At 28.9% G+C, this 17,290-nt stretch overlaps 1 long non-coding RNA gene across 2 annotated transcripts in view; it reads left to right on the top strand.

Annotated features, from left to right (window-relative positions):
• LOC129912218 (uncharacterized) overlaps positions 1-17,290 on the top strand; it is a 75,266-nt gene that overhangs the window by 1,392 nt on the left and 56,584 nt on the right. The gene's annotated exons all lie outside the window — the stretch shown is intronic.

Raw genomic sequence — 17,290 nt, 5'->3', positions numbered from 1 at the left:
ATTATTTAATCATTTTTTGTTGGTAATAATAATAATAATCCATGGAAAAGAAATCAAGAAGGACCAGAATGTGTGGATGAAAGAGAAGCAAAATCGGGTCAGCTTAATAAAAGAGCGCACAACGCCATGTCAGGGAGGAAGCATCAGGACACAAGTGGAAACAGAGTATATGATGGGGGTATAGTGGTGGTGTTGTATCCTGCCTTGTACGGTGTGTTTTGAGGAGGACTGCAGGCTGTTCTGCTTTGCAGAATTGGAGATATATTTTTTTTAGACTTTATATCCTTATATTGGGTACGAACATGCATATATATATAAATATATGTATGTATAAATATTTATTTTTTTTTTGCTATGAATAGAACGGATGTAGGAGATATTTAGCATGAAGATGCACAAAGGGACAGCACACAAGGAAGATTGGGGCAAAAACTCCTATGCAAAGAGGAGGGAAAGGATTGTTTGTTTTTATGTATATATGTATCCTGTGAAAAGATACAAAAAAAAAAAAAAGATCGTGTTTCGTCGTAGTTAGATTTTTGTTCTTTGCCTACTTCTTTTCGTTTTATTTTTTTTTTATTATATGAAACATAAATAGGTATAGGTATTATTATTTAAATATTAATTTCATCTAAAGGTAAGCAACTTGACAAAGACGTGACACACATGAAAAAGTTTGCTTTGTTTTTTTTTGTTCTTTCTTTCTATTTCTGTTGTTAAATGAAAAAAAAAATCGTGATGTCGTTTTGTTGTTGTTGTTGTTGGTTTTTTCCTGTCTCGTTATGAGGACTTGAATGATTTTAAGAAATTGTTGCAAACAGTATTTAAGCTAGGGGGTATATTTTTTTTTAAACAGTTGAGTAAAAAGTTATGTAAGGGGAGTTTGGAGTTTTTTTTTTTTTATTTTAACTGACTTGTTTTAAAAGTTGACTAATAACACATTTTTGTTGTTGTTTTTTTTTTTTTAAATACATGTAATGGTATGTATGTAGATGAGTTTATGTGGGTATGTAATGTAAACGTCTTCCGGTGAAAAAGCTGAAAAAAAAACTTTGAATGAACTCATGACACGCTTTTATTTTTTTTTTTTTAATTTGTTGATTCTGGGAAGAAAAACAATTAGGGATTTGTGCTGGTTTGTTATGCAAAAAAAGGAAATTTAAAAACATATGATTATTTTTTCGTTGTAAATTTAGAGTAATTTAAATTTTAAAGAATTTATGAAAGTAGTTTTCTAAAGAAAATAGTTTTCTTGCTCATACAAAGAAGGACTATTTAAAAGGAGCAAGTAAATATGCTTGAAATCATAGAACCATATTTGTTGGAATAACAAAGTTAAGATTTTTTTTTTTTATGTAATTTTATACACATAATATTAGTTTTATAAAATTTAAAATATGTAAGAACTAAAAAAACTTTAAAAATATGGAGTTTTGAACTTGATTTTAGTTTCAATATAGTTTTTTTATACAAACAAAATTAAGCATTTTTAATTAAAAATGGCAAATCACATTACACTCCAATTTTTGAGATATCAAAGTATTGGCCAGCAGGAAGCAAAACCTGTATAGTCTATAAACGGAAAGATACCTAATTTCACTTTAGCTATAAAATCGAGTTAATATAAAAAATTGTTTAAGCCATCATGGCTAAAAAAAGTAGAGGATTCCAGTGTACGGATAGGCTTTTCTTAAAATATTGATACTAGATCTCAAGAATACATTTTTAGTCCTAAAATAAGAAAATTAAATCAACATTAATTACTCAAAATAATGTTTCAAAAAATTGAATTTTCAAAAAAAAAAAAAAAAAAAACGCACGTACTTGCTCTTATGGTAAGAGTTACTCTAATGTTAAAGTTTTTCATTGAACAAAATAAGGGAAAATTCAAAATTTGATATTTTCACGGAATTTCGTTAGTGGTGCAAAAAAAATAAAATCTGTTTTTATAAATAATTAAATGCCGTTTTAAATGATCTTTTACAAAAAACTAAGTATGCCATTTTGTTTCTAGTATAAAAAGGAATTTTTAGAAAAATTTTTCGAAAATCTTAGAGCCGTTTTTAAAAAAAAAATAATTTTGTATATATAAAAATTTTCTAACATTTTTCAAAAAAAAGTTGATATGCAATTTTGAATAAATAATTAATTTACACATAAAAACAAAATTTCAAAATTTTTCACCAACTCGTTTCCAAAAAATTGATTTTTCAAAAAAAAATTTTAAAATATTTTTTTAAAAATCCAAAAATGTGTTTTTTGAAATATTAAAATTTTTTTTAAATAATGATTGTTTAAACGTTTCTGTCGAAATCTGTTTTGTCGTTTATGAGAAATTCATAAATCCAAAAAACCGTTCTATGGCAGGTACCGTTAATAATGGTACAAAAAATATTTTTTTTATTATCAAAGGAGGCTCTTGTCTGTAACAGTAAGCAGAAAAATTTTAATCAAAATCGTTAGAGCCGTTTTTGAAATAAATCAACTTTTCTGTTTCCGTTATATGACAGGTACCGTTAGTTTTGGTCCTAAAAAAAAAACTTCAATCACCCAAAACTGTTAACTTCCAAGTTTAAAGAAAATCGCTTCAGTAGTTTAGGCTGTAGCTCGAGGTTCTTACAGACAGACAGACAGAATTGCCGGACCCACTTTTTTGGCATTCTCCATCATCGTAATGTCATGTAAAATTGTTATCTCGAGTTCGATTATTTTTACGAATCCTAAACTTGCCCTATAGTACCTATATCGCAAGTAAAAATACAGACAATAAATGGACATATGTATATAGTGTATTTAATGTATTTTAAGAATTCGCGATGTATTTACAAAAATATTGAGTTCCGTTATTTTTGTAGTAGATCTCCTAGAGGACTTTCACAAAAAGGTGTCTGGCGGTGAGCAAGATATCTCTGGACCAAATTATTTAAAAGAAAAAAAATCCAAAAGATTCGTTTTTAGAATAGATGAATACAGGTAATGAACGAAGGAAAAGTCAAAATTTTGATTTTTGACAAAATGGCGGCATCCCAAAGTAAAAAATTGCTTTTTACCAGGAAAATTTTCATTTTAAAGTGACTTAAAAAATCGAATTATTGTCAGAAAAATTATTCCTTCGTTCTTCGTTTACCTGGCAAAAGTATCTAAAAAGATCGTGTACAAATTTTAAGCGGATCGGTTCAGCCGTTTAGGAGAAATTTTGCTCACCGGCTTTGAAAACATCGTTTCGAGAAAAACGCTTTTAAAAATTGTGGGAACCATGTGAACTAAGTTAAAACGTATTCACAAATACGCTAATTTCTCCGTAACTAATTGCCGTATCAATGTGAAATATTCTTAAATAGATATGCATTCAAAATTTGCAAGAAAAAATATTTAATTTTTTTCAAAATTACAACTAGAATTAATCCCTTAATAAGGATAAAGCTTAAAAAAAAAAAAAACACAAAACTGGACTGGTGAACCTATGTCAAAAATAGTGGGGTTAAAGCAATAGTCAATAAATTTTAATAGGTCTAGTGAAGCATGGTGGTGGTTTTGAGGTTAAGCTATATTTGCTACATCTTTTTTAAACATTTCTAGGAACAAGATTACAAGGCAGTTGTTTTAGTAATGCGTTCTGATCAACAACATTTATATCCATCAAACGTGTGGAAAGGACGTACATATGTATATCCTGCTAGTAACTAGTTTTTGGGGTCCAAAATTTTTCTTGGACTGACATGAAGACCATTTCATTATGGTTTTATAAGATGCATGTAAATTGATTCGAAAAATTTAAATAAAAATCACTTAAAACCATTTTTTTTTTATTCTTGTACAAATCAATCTTTTGTTAGCTGCTAATCCTTAAAAGATACTGGCTAGTATTCAGAACTAAGCAATGTTTGGCTTCGATTGCATTAAAACCATCTGGAAATCAAATTAAAATTCTTGGATTTTATAACTTGCATTGTTTAGTTTGCTTATACTTTCCAATCGCCTTTGTACCATTATAGCTTATTGGGGTTCATTATTCTTAGTCTCCTCCGGGCATTGTTTCATATTTCCCTAATCCTCTTAGTTTTTCTGTTGCATTTCCATTTTTCATTTTGTGTTTGGTATTATAATCACGAATGCTGCACAAATCCTTTTGAAAATCCACTTTAACCAAAGTAATTAAATTATAAAAAAAGCACGCCTCATGCCTCTCTCTCTCTCTCTGGTTTTAAATCAACATAAGGTCACATTGTCATTTTGTGGCTTGTCACTATCGTCACAACACACAAATCATATAATTCCACCCCCTCAGCTTAATATATTCCATTTTGTTCTATTCAAAAGCCATTTATCGTTTCATTCAGCAATATTTCACACAATAATCAAATAGCAGTCTTATCAACTCGGTTCACTAAAGTATGATTTTATTTAATAACTTCAAGCTCCATTAGGTTTCTATAGACTCAGTTTGAAGGCTTATTTGGTATGCATGTATGTATTGTATGTATATAGTTCAAATTCACATTAAGTCACAGGCCTATATCCAATGAGCTTTCGATAATCATAAAGAGTCATTTTATTTTACGGTTTCCTCTTGAACAGTTTTACGATGTGAGCTCTCTGCTCGTACTTATTGCTTATATGGAAAAATAGCACATCTATCTTATAGGGCATAAAAGCTCAATCACTATTATTTATATTCAAAAAAAAAAAAATATATATTTTGTGTGTCATTGTGTGTAGGGATAAACCAGAAGCAGAACAACATAACCTCATTCATAAAACCCAAAACATTTTTTGCAGCAAAAATATATAAACCAAAACGTCAGAAAAAAACACATTTTGCATGTTTTTCATTGGTCACCTCCCCTCGACATCATAATATCGTGTGCGGAAGAAAATGATTTACATTGGTTTTGAACTTTCATGTGTTGTGTGTGACCATAGCTATAGGGTGTCCTTATTTTATTTTTAATGTTAAAAATATTTTCGACACGCTGAGTCGCACAGTGGACCGAAAAGCTGAAAAAACTGGTCATCGAGCTCTAACTTTTCAACTTATGAATCGAGGATTAAAAATATTTTGCAAAATATAGAGCAATTTTCAAGTATTTTGGTTAACAAAACTACTAAAATAAGAGTTTTTTTTTTTTTTGGGAAATTCAAAATCTTATGTAAAGACAAGATAAAATAAAAAAAATTCAAGAAAATATCTTTTCCATTAAATGTTTGACCTAAATTTTGTTGAGTCAAACAAAATGCCTAAGAACAAAAATATACAAAAACGTTTTTGATTTGAAAAATATTTGCAGAAATTACCCTAATCATGTCATAAAAATTACAAAACCCTTCGATTTAAAAAAACACAGCTGAAATATTACATTTTTTGCCTATATCAATATCTTTTTTCTATTTAACAGTATTTATTGGAGTCTTAGACTCTACATTGAATTTAGCTGTATCAGGAGAAATTTTTCTAGACTGATCTTTCAAGTTACAAATCAAACTCGGCGGCTCACTGTGGCGTATGCGTAACATTGTTTCTATAGACTCAAATATTTTTTATAAAAAATTTTGTTTCGATCGAGATTTTTTTATCATGACTTTATAGCAATGAGATCACGAAATCTAATCAGAAAAAATTTAACATATCCCTAGATTATAACCAGGGGGCAAGCAGGGCTTTTCGAAAGATACCTCATCTGTCAAATTACGTTAAGTAATTTAGAAATTATGATGGAACAGATGAACAGAACATACATGCATAACGGTCATTAAAATTCTTCTATTAGCTTTCGCGTATTTATCTACCTAATAGTGAGATTTAACGAAGGATTTTCTTGATACTTAACCTAGAAATATAGCACATTATCTATTTATCAAAGCAATCTGTAAGACTTTGCGAAGAAACCGATATAGAGTCAGTTGGGATAAGTGCACGCACTTTTCACCTTAAGGCAAAATTGTGAAGATTCTGTAAGAGATATCAGCAAAAAGTTTTTTACATTTTGATAAACCTATATTTTGGGATCAAGGAAACAAAAAACAAGTTTTTTAATTTCAATATTTCATTATGATTGAAAACAAAAATCAAATAAAGTCAAAGTGCGCACTCTTGTCCCAAAGTCAGGTTAAGATCGCTCAAAATTTTGGGTAAGAGCGCGCACATAATTTTAATAGGAATCTTGTCACTTTACGGAAACTAAATTTCTTAAAACTGACGAGTAATGTTATAGGTACTTTCTCAAGATTCAAATTTCTCTGTCCTGATTCAAAAAAGAAGAGTTTAATAGGGGGAGAAGGGGCGCGCTCTTACCCACAAAGGTACTTTTTTTCTATTCATAATAAAATAAAACAAAATCTAACAAATTTTTGACTAAAAAGAAATATAAATATGCACTTTTCAAAAGTATATGCTACTTTTGGTATATAATGCTGCTACGTAGGCCGCACAGTGGTTCCCAGATGGAAAAAACCCAAAAAACTGAAAAAATTTTCTAAATTTTTTTGATTTGATTTTTCGATTAAAAATATTTTTAAATACAGAATGCAATAAATTTTAATTTTTTGCATAGCCTGAGTCCCGAGTATACTTAGCTCAAAGTAGATTCTTTAAAATTATCGAAATTTCGATTTTTTTTTTGCAACTTTTGACGTGTTTTTTTGTAAGAATAGAGATTTTTTTTAAATAAAAAAATTATGTAGTGTTGTTAATGGTATATTTGTCCTTAAGTGTACATTTACCATTTGGCGAATTTGCTTTTGAATCAGACAAATCTAAATATTATTTAACTAAACCTCTAGATCGAGTAGTACTCTTTGTCGGCATATAAAAAAAGCTCCACGATAAAAAAAAAAAATCAAAAATTAAAAAAAAAGGAAAAATATCCAAAAACAGTATGAATTTTTTTTGAAGTGAAAACTTCTTTAGTATCGTAGTGATTTGAAACAAGATGAAACGAACACGCGACACGACTTTAACTTGTTATAACTGTTTTAATAGATAGATGAATGAAATTTGTACTGTAGATAGGTAATTAAATAAGTTATAATTGTACAAAATTTCAATTAATTTCATATTCAAAATTCGGAGATAATGGTAAAAAGATGTTCTTTTCCAACACACGTTATATCTTTTGATCTAGTGCACATACAAATTTGATTTAACTTTAATACGCATGCTGATAACATAACCTTTTATTTGATATATCACACATAACGTTACGTGCTCTACAAGTTACACAATCTTAAATTGAATTTAAAAATACCTCAAAACACCTGTGGAGATCTGTTGGCGATGACCAGCTACCAGTGTAGGAAGTACCGTAATCTCAGTCTGGAAATTCGACACGGTTGACTTTAAAAATTCTAACTTCTCTTGTGGACATCTTTGAAATAAGATTTATACATCATTATACAAGGTGAAACAGTAAGCTTTCACATGGTATAAAATTTGTTATAGGTTGTTAAACAAAAAAATTGATTAAATAGCATGAGAACATAAAAATAAATGTTTTTTTGCTTTTTGGATGAAATTTTATCGAGTTTAAAAAATTCTAGCTCTTTTTGTAGATGTCTCATACACCTGATCGATATATATATTTTGAGCTAAGACAATAAGCTTTCAGATGGTGTAAAAATTTGTATAAGTTGTTAGGGAAAAAAATGGATTTAATAGCATGAGAAGATAAAAATACGTGTTTTTTCGCTTTTTTTGATGGAAATTGATCGAGTTCAAAAAATTCTAGCTCTTTTTGTAGATGTCTCATAGACCTCATCGATATATTTTGAGCTCTTATAATAAGCTTTCAGATGGTATAACATTTTTTATAGGTTGTTAGGGAAAAAATGCATTTAATAGCGTGAGAAGACAAAAATACGTGTTTTTTCGCTTTTTTTGATGGAAATTGATCGAGTTCAAAAAATTCTAGCTCTTTTTGTAGATGTCTCATAGACCTGATCGATATATATATTTTGAGCTTAGACAATAAGCTTTCAGATGATATAAAATATAGGTAATTATATAGGTTGTCATATAAAAAACATGGATTTGAAGGTGATAGAATAAAAATAGGTAGATTTTTTCTATTTTTTTTTTTTGCAAGAAAAATGATTTCATAAGGTTTCACTTCTACCACGTGTGAATTGCACACATGATTTTTTTTTTTCAAAATTTAACTTTTTTTTTGAAAAATTTTAATTTTCTTTGGTTTATCTAAAATTTAAACGATATTTATTAATAAAATGTGTAAATAAACTCAAAAGAATTTGATTTTGCTTATAATCACCCATAGTTATAAAATAGCGTCACATTTTCTAAAAAACCGTAAAAAGGCCTATTTTGATAGCTTTTCTAAAATGATCTCAAATGTAAGAAAATATTTTTTTGAGATATTGATAGTCAAAGTCAAAAATTTGGTTTGATGACTGATATTGCAGTCTAAAAAAAATCGTAAAAGTTTGAAACAAAAAGAATCTTAAAGCCAAATAAAAAGCTTTTTTAAAAATAATAATCATTTTTCTCAAAAAAATTTCCCACCTTTTTTAAGAAACAAATAATATTTGAATAATTCCAAAAATTTAGATATTTTACCATTAGAAATAAAATATTTAGTTTTAAAATCCTAAAACTAGAGGAATGTAACTTTCACGTGCTTTTTGTTTTGTCATGATACGACGATTTTTATACTACCTATCGAAAATCACTAAAAAAATCACAATTTTTTTTGTTCCCTAAATTTTTTGGTCTAGTTTACGTGTAGTAAGTATAAATTTAAGGTGCTATAATACTAATGAAACTTTTTAATTATTTGCTTTCTCAAAGCCTTCTTTCTATTCAGTTTTAATTAAGCCTAAAAGTATAAGATAAATTCACATCACAAAAAACAAGAAAAGGAATTAAAAAGAATGAATATATTAATCAATACAACTTTGGAAAATATCAGTTATTTTTAAGTACGAAACACAATTTTTTAATCACGATGAGAAATCGGTTTATTTAATTTATGTACCAAATTTCAATCAAATCCGTTCAGTTCAGTTTTTATAGGTTTTTTCCACTTCCTCCATAGAAGGGACCCAGATCGGCCGGATCTATCCATAATACTTCTGCATTGATGGCAAAGAAGATACAATATCAAACTGTAAGGGTTGTACAAGGACACTAACCTAGAAACGCTTGAGATGGCTAAGTCAAGTGGATCGCATGAACAAAAATGATCCGGACCGGAAAGTCTTCGACTCTCACCTAGAGGGACCTCACCTCGTCTAAGGTGGCGCTTGCAAGCGGAAGGGGAACTCAATCAACTTGGCCTGCGAAACAGCAGCTAGCTACCGTTTTAAGTTCATTTACTTTCGGTAGAGCTGGATTTTTGGCTCTAAATTTTTGCTAGTTTTATTAAAGCTTGATCTCGGGAATACCAGTGAGAGTTTGCTTAGAGTTGGAAGTAATATGGCAAGTGTTTAATTGTTTCTATTCAAAAAAAAACTCTATGGGAAAATGTTATAAATGTGACTTCTAACTGAATTTTTATCAGATAACGTTAATGTATGTATTTGTATTTCCTTTCCTTTTACACCCTTTTACATTGACCTCCAAAAAGATTTTTTCCAAAAATCTTTGCAACTATTAGGTACTGGTTTTGCCTTGATTATGATCACTTTGAATACAAAGGTTCCTTTAGTGAGTTCTGACATGGGTTTTCCAACAGTAATGTACCTTATTTAAGAACTCTTGAGCAATTCGGAGATCAATACCAGGTTAATAACTCACAAGGTTTTCTTGTCCCCCAACACCATTTTTTGTTTATTTGGGAAGAACCTTGAACATCATCCTCTATAAATAGCATCACACCCTTAAACTCGAGGTTCGTATCTACTAACTTAATTTTATATCAAGGAATCTGTCGCGAGGGAAACTTCAACCTTCAGTGAAACACATATCAGTTAAAATTGAATAACACCCTGTTTACTATAGTGTCAACTTTATATTTATACATGTTGTTGGATTCCTCGCGAGTTATAGCCTTGCATGGAAGAACGTGGTAGAACCAATATGTAATTTCCCTTCATTTAATCGACCGTATAAAGAGTAGATTGTAGGTACATTTTAACGACTTTAGTGGGTTTTTTTTTTCTCTACGAATTTTATGACACAAAAGTTGTCGATTAATCCAAGCACCATAATACACTGCAACAATATAACACCACCTTCAATTCCACATGAATAGAGAAGACCTCTAAGCTCCCCAACTATCTAAATGAACCTTTTATACATTGACATAACTCAAAAATGGTTAAGTTTGAGAAATAAAAAAAAAAAAAAAAAAATGTTACACATTGTAAGAAACAATGTTTCCATCTGGTGTAAATGGAGGAAGGATCTCAATATTTGGTGAAAGGACACTTTTCCCCTTTTTTTTTCATCTTCACTCTTTTTGTGTAGTTGACAAATAAATTCCATACGTCAATGGTTGAGTTTCCCGTATTTTGTACCCAAGGATATACATATACTAAATGTTGGGGACATTTTTGTAAGTGCTTAGTAGAAGAAGAAAATAAAAAAAAAAAACAAATTAGATTAAATGAAGAAAATGCGATAAAGAAATGAGGACAAAGCCAAATTGACGCGAAGGTAGGGCTGGCTAGGGTATCTCTCTCAGTATAAATGCACAAAATATCTCAAGGCTAACAACCAACACCCCCATACCCAACCAAATGATTGAATAGCTTTTGTACAAAAAGGAGATCATCTTTTATATTAACTTTTTTTTTCTTCTTTCTTTCTTTCTTTCTTTCTCCAACATCGTTTTGTGGAATGATAATGTTCGTGTTAAATTAAGGATTCACAAGTAATTTGATTAAAGAACCTCTATACATTCTATGTGAGAGAAAAAAAAAAAAAACTATTCTTTTTCCAGGAATTTAACAAATATAATATCTTTTCACTGTAATGAAAATGTATGGTGTATTCAACGTGTGAGGGAAATTTGACTCTCTGTAAAGATGTGCTCCTTTTCGCGGAATATTCTAATAGATTTCTCAAGAATTTCAATATTAATAAAGTTTCGTAGAAAATTTAGAAGGCATAAGTACTTAGAATCGTTTGAGGGCTCTTGAGTTATTATATTAACAAAAGATAAATGAAACCAGTCGGTTTGAGTTTGTTAATGGAATCAACATTTACTAATAACTTTTATTTAATATTCTCAACTTGAAGTAAACAACAAATATTTGAGAGCAAATATATGTATTTAATATTGAAGGTTGGAAAAATTGGATTTTTATAACAGATTTCTGAGAAAATGAGAGTATTTTGTTTGACATCTGGGAATTGTGTGATGTTCTTTTTTTTTTCTACGAAATAATACTTTTTTTTTAATTTATTCACAGAAAGAGAATCCTTTCTTGGAAGTTAAGTTGAAAACAAATTTAAGATAATTCAAAAGCTACAAGAGGAAATGTTTTAAAATTTTCCATTCAATAGCAGCGCTAACTCTGGAAAAATTGACAAGTTTCAATTGTTTCTTATACTTTAAAAGGGATCGTTTACAAAAAATTTAGTTGTAATGTTTCAAAATTGATCTTACATTCTGTAATATTAGATAAGTTCGCATGATTTAAAAATCAATAAAATATGTTCATAGCGGAAGGAATCCGTCAAACTCATTTTAATATTTTCTGCATTTTGGTTCGTATGTCTTTTCTGTTTAAGAGATTAATTTAATTGGGGAACATTAAAGCAAAGCATTCATTATCTTATACAAACGCGTTTCCACGAAACCAATTGGAAGATGAAAGTGAACACTCAATAACGAGTGTCTGCATCCAAAAACCCCGAATTCCAAAAAATCCAAAATACCGAAAAACAAAAATGGGCCTCTGAAACATTTTCGAACATAAAACTTAGTTTGTCATTTTCAGGGAATTTATGATACATTATTATTCAAAACAAAATTGATTAATATGTATGTCTCCTTACACAAAAAATTTGTTTTAGGTCGCAAAATATAGCAACGAGAGATACCATTACCAATAGCTCACATTTATCACAAGTTTTTGGTGTTTTTTTCTTTTATTTTAACTGCATTTTTTTTTTTGGATTAGGACTTACATATATACCTAGTTTGATCAATTTCAGAACGTTTAAACAAAAATTTAAAATCTGTAATTTGTTTTCGTTAAAAAATCACCAAAATAATTTAAAATTTGTTTTGAATATTAGTTTTCATTAAATGGTTTATACAATTTAGGATATGGTGTTTTCCAAAATTGATCTAAATAATGGAAGAAGTACCTTTGGGTTACTGGAATTAACTCTGAAGAGTTATAATAGGGTTTTTGTTTCTATGCACTTTTGAGCTTTCTTTTGGATTTGATTTTTTGCTTTAAACTTTACCCAAGCATCTCCTAAAATATACCTTTTGGGCTTAAGCGTCAGTGATGCAAAACGATTTTTACAGTGCGAGAACAAAGTCTTAGTTTGGATTAAAAGATAACGGTGCATTAACTTTCGGTAACCGGTACACAAAATTATTCTTGTGAGTCCTTCACTCCTTCACGTATAAGGTATAACCCAAATGTTAAGACTGAAAAAAAAAGAAAATTCTTAATGTATACTTTTAAAATAAACAACGATTTTATGACAGATACATACCATTATTAATGGTTCAAAACACATTTTTTGTATGTCAAAAGTACGACCTTGTACATTGAGGAAAAATACAAATAAATATGAAAACACTGGAAATAAATCACATAGGTAGAATAAAAGGCATACATTTTTTTAAATAATCTACTTTTGAACCAAAAAATATGCAAAATTATCGGTAGATATTGTATCTTCTTCCCTTATCACCTTACCGTCCAGGCCATCTTTTTGTTGATAATAGTGATGATGCTTCACGAATTTAAAAAAACACATATTTAAAATTTTTTTCAACCTCCAAACAAAGTATGCCATTTGAATTCTACTTTTCTAGTACCTATAACAAAAAAATGTTTAGAATATTTTTTTCAAATCGTTGGAGGAGTTAATTTTTTTGTGTGTACAGTACAATTAAACAAGTTTTGAAGCACTTCAAAACAAATTTGGAAATTCATACTGAATATATTATCAGTCTATACATAAAATATATTTCAAAGATTTCAGCAACAAGTTTTGATTGAAATTTTTTAAAAATCCAAAAATGACTTTTGCTAAATTTTAAAATTAGAACTACTTTAAGATTTTTGTACATAAGTTTTAGTTGAAATGAGTTAAGTCGTTTACGGGAAAACGGATATTTGATAGGTACCGTTAATAACGGTTCAAATAATATTTTTTTTTTAATTTTAGAATATACGATCCGAAAAGCAATTTCTAAAGAATTTTCACACATCCATATACAGTTTTGGACTATAATTTTAATTCTTTTTTTTTTATATACTCTGGCACACTGTTTAAGATATTTACGAGTGTTTTCACTTGTTCTTTCTTGAATTTTCTGAAATGTGGAATTTGGACTCATCTTATGTTGCTTTTGTAATAGTAATGAGCTTATCTGGGCTAGCCTTTATCCGATTTTAAAAAAGGATTAATTTAATCAATAAATACCTTTTTGGAAGAAGTCTGAGAAGTACCTATAAATATTTAAGAACAATTTATATTGTTCTATTTTACATAATCCTAACAATTGATATATTGAACCTTGATATATTAAAAAAAAATACATGTAACCTTACAGTGAAATTATTTCATTTTTTACTTGCGATATAGGTACTATAGGGCAAGTTTAGGATTCGTAAAAAAAATCGAACTCGAGATAACAATTTTCCATGACATTACGATGATGGAGAATGCCAAAAAAGTGGGTCCGGCAATTCTGTCTGTCTGTCTGTCTGTCTGTCTGTCTGTCTGTGTGTCTGTCTCTATCTGGAGCTGCAGCCTAAACGAGTGAAGTGATTTTCTTCAAACTTGGTAGTTAGCAGTTTTTGGTGATTCCCTAGAGGGGAAATTGAAATTTTTTTTTTATGACCAAAACTAACGGTACCTGCCATATAACGGAAATAGAAAAGTTAATTTTTTTCAAAAACGGCTCTAACGATTTTGATTAAAATTTTTGTGTGTAGTACTACACATAATAGCCAACTTTCTAAATAAAAAAAATATTTTTTGTACCGTTATTAACGGTACCTGTCATAGAACGGTTTTTTTCGTTTCTGAATATCTCGTACAACATTAACCCGATTCAAATGAAAATTTTTATACAAAAGTGTGTAAGTAAAGATAATATTAAAATTTTAGAAAATTTTCGAAAAACGCATTTTTGGTTTTTTAAAAAATATTTCAAAATTTTTTTTTGAAAAATCAATTTTTTGAAAACGGATTAATGAAAAATTTTGAAATTTAGTTTTAATGTGTAAATTAATTATTTCTTCAAAATGGCATCCCAACTTTTTTTTTGAAAAATGTTAAAAAATTTTTATATATAAAAAACTATTTTTTAAAAAAACGGCTCCTACAATTTTCGAAAATTTTTTTCTAAAAATACCTTTTTATACAAGAAATAAAATGGCATATTTGTTTTTTTTTTTTTAAATAATTTAAAACGGAGTTTAATTAATTATAAAAACAGATTTAATTTGTTTATACTACTTATGAAATTTCTTCAAAATATCAAATTTTTAATTTCTTGAATAAAAAGCTTTAACATTATAGTTACTTTAAGCATAAGAGCAACCCCAGTCGTGCGACCCCAGTCGTGCAATTTATTTACTTTATACTTAATCTCTTTATATGTATGTTTGTGTAATCAATTTTTATCTAAAAATATATAAGCTCCAAGTCCATTGATTTTAAAATACATACATAAGACATACATATTGGTTCTTTTGCTTCCGAATATAGTTGAACTGGGTGAGGATTAAAATGTATAACCAGTCCAGGGTCTAATGATAAATGAACTTGGAAGGATTTTCGATTAAGAAACTCAGCTGAAGCTCCATGTGGAATTATTGCAATCCCGTACCTATAAGTCCTCCCTCTATTCGCATCTAAAGTTAATATTTTCTCCCATTTATACCAAAGATTACATTGAAATCCAGTAAAAAGGAAGAACAAGTTTATTATTATGAGCTATTGAAAACTGTATATATTCATACATAATATTTATGTAACTGTAACAAGGTTTTGCTTTCAACGTTTATAAGATCTGCAAACGACACGAATAGACTTCCTGTCATTTGAAATGCTTTCCTGTGATTGCAATTGTGTTTATTATTTTCTATTTTTTTTCTCTTTCTAATATTTTGCTGCCAATAAATTATTTTATGAAAAAAATCTATTGAAAAAAGGAAACAAGAAAATATTCGAAGAGGTAATAAATTTTATGGACGTGACACTCAGTTTATATATATTATTTTCTTACTTTACTTTATACTTTTTGGCATTAAATCAGAAATAAAGCTACGTTCGTGCAACCCCAATAAAAGATATCCTGAATTTGATATGAAATTGATTTACTTCAACAAAGTTAAAAAAAAAAAATCTATGAAAAGGAATTTATAGAGAAAGAAATTAATGTGCTAATGTGTGTCGTAAGTATTTGCTGTTAAATTATTTAGTCAAAGAGGATGAAAGGTAAACATGAAAGGTTTATGCAATTATACCTACTTTCGAGAATTTTAAGGAGAAAACCTGTGACAGTATCCAGGACAAAATTGCGAGTTTTGACAAGAGTGTTTCTGCAAAAAATGGTTCTGGAATGCAAAAAAGAACACATCATGTAAGCTGAAAAAGCAGGATTCTGCGATGAAGTCTCCTGTATTGCTCACATTAGCACCCTGAAGATCATTATATAGCAGTGCGAAAAATATCACCACCTCAACAACTGTTCATCAACTTCGAGAAGACTTTAGACAGCGTCAACAGGGAGTTTATTTGTCTTGCTTTGCAGAGGACGGGTATGGCAGAAAAGTTAAAAGGGCTAAAATTACCAACTTGATGAAAGACAATAGAGGTATTCATAAAACCACTTAAACGTGATAAAATGGTAAATGTGGTAAATGAGCTGTCAAAATTTGTATGGAAAAACTTTACCGAAATATGGTAAACTTTCCCGCACTATATTGTGTGGTAATTGGTTAAGTTTACCATCTGAATTTGGTAAATTTTTTATGTTTAATTTTGACGATAAAATAAACTAAAATGACTGCAAGAGGTGGGAATATATTTACAAAAAAATTATACTAAAATAGAAAAAAAAAAAAAAAAAATTTGAATTCTTTTTGACGTGATAACGTTTTATAAATCGATGAACCATGGCAGCCACCACAAAAAAGTGACGCCATTTTCTAACATTCCACTCTCGCACTTTCGCAGTGCGGCAAAAATTTCAATTCAAAATAAACTATTAGAGATACAAAAATCTTCTATAGCTTATTTGAAAGATAATAACCTAAAGTTAAATACATTTGAAGAATTTTTTAATTCTGTCTTTTAATAGGGTAAATAGTGGTAAAACAAAATTTCAAAAAATTGGCTATTTTCTAAACGCGACAGTGTAGAGTTAATTTTTTTTTTTTAAATGAATAGATAAATTTATTGCAAGACTGACAATGGTATTAAATTCTAACATGAAGTAGACCTTTGACAAAGTAGTGATTATAGGTAGGGGAATTTTTGTTTGACAATTTGAAAACGTCATTCGAAAGATAATAAAAAATAATATTTTGGGGTATTTTTGGGTGAGTTTTAATTTTTTAAAATTTTTTGTAGCATTCAAAAAATCTCAAGCTTATAGAAGATGTAGTCTATGACTGTGCGCATACATGTGCAAAAAATTGGTATTTCAAAATGGTTTTTGACCGAATAACGAGAAAAACAAGTTTTTTTTGTCCCAAGTTTTTTGACCTTTTTTAACCGTTTTTTCTTTTTATCTTTTTTTCTTCAACAGATAAATAAATTAAATTTATATTGTAGATAAATAATAGACAGGACTATATCTGTCCAAAATTTCAATCAATCAATTTTGTAGTCAAAATTTTGAGATAACGGTAAAATAAAGTTTTATTATTCAACAGGTTCTATCTTCTGATCTAAAGCAAATACAAATTTGATTTAACTTTATTGAGCATCCTGATGATGTTACCTTTCATTTGGTATATCACACATAACTGTACATTCACTACAAAGCTACACAATGTTAAATTAAAAAACTTGCGAAATACCTCAAAACACCTGTGGAGATCTGTTGATCATGAACCAGTGTGGGAAGTACACTTTTTTGATGAAAATTGATCGAGTTCAAAAAATGTTAGCTCTTTTTGTAGATGC

The sequence above is a fragment of the Episyrphus balteatus genome, chromosome 2 (genome assembly GCF_945859705.1).
Source record: "Episyrphus balteatus chromosome 2, idEpiBalt1.1, whole genome shotgun sequence".
Lineage (NCBI taxonomy): Eukaryota > Metazoa > Arthropoda > Insecta > Diptera > Syrphidae > Episyrphus > Episyrphus balteatus.
The sequence above is the reverse complement of the archived record's forward strand: the minus strand, read 5'-3'. Positions and strand labels throughout refer to the sequence as shown.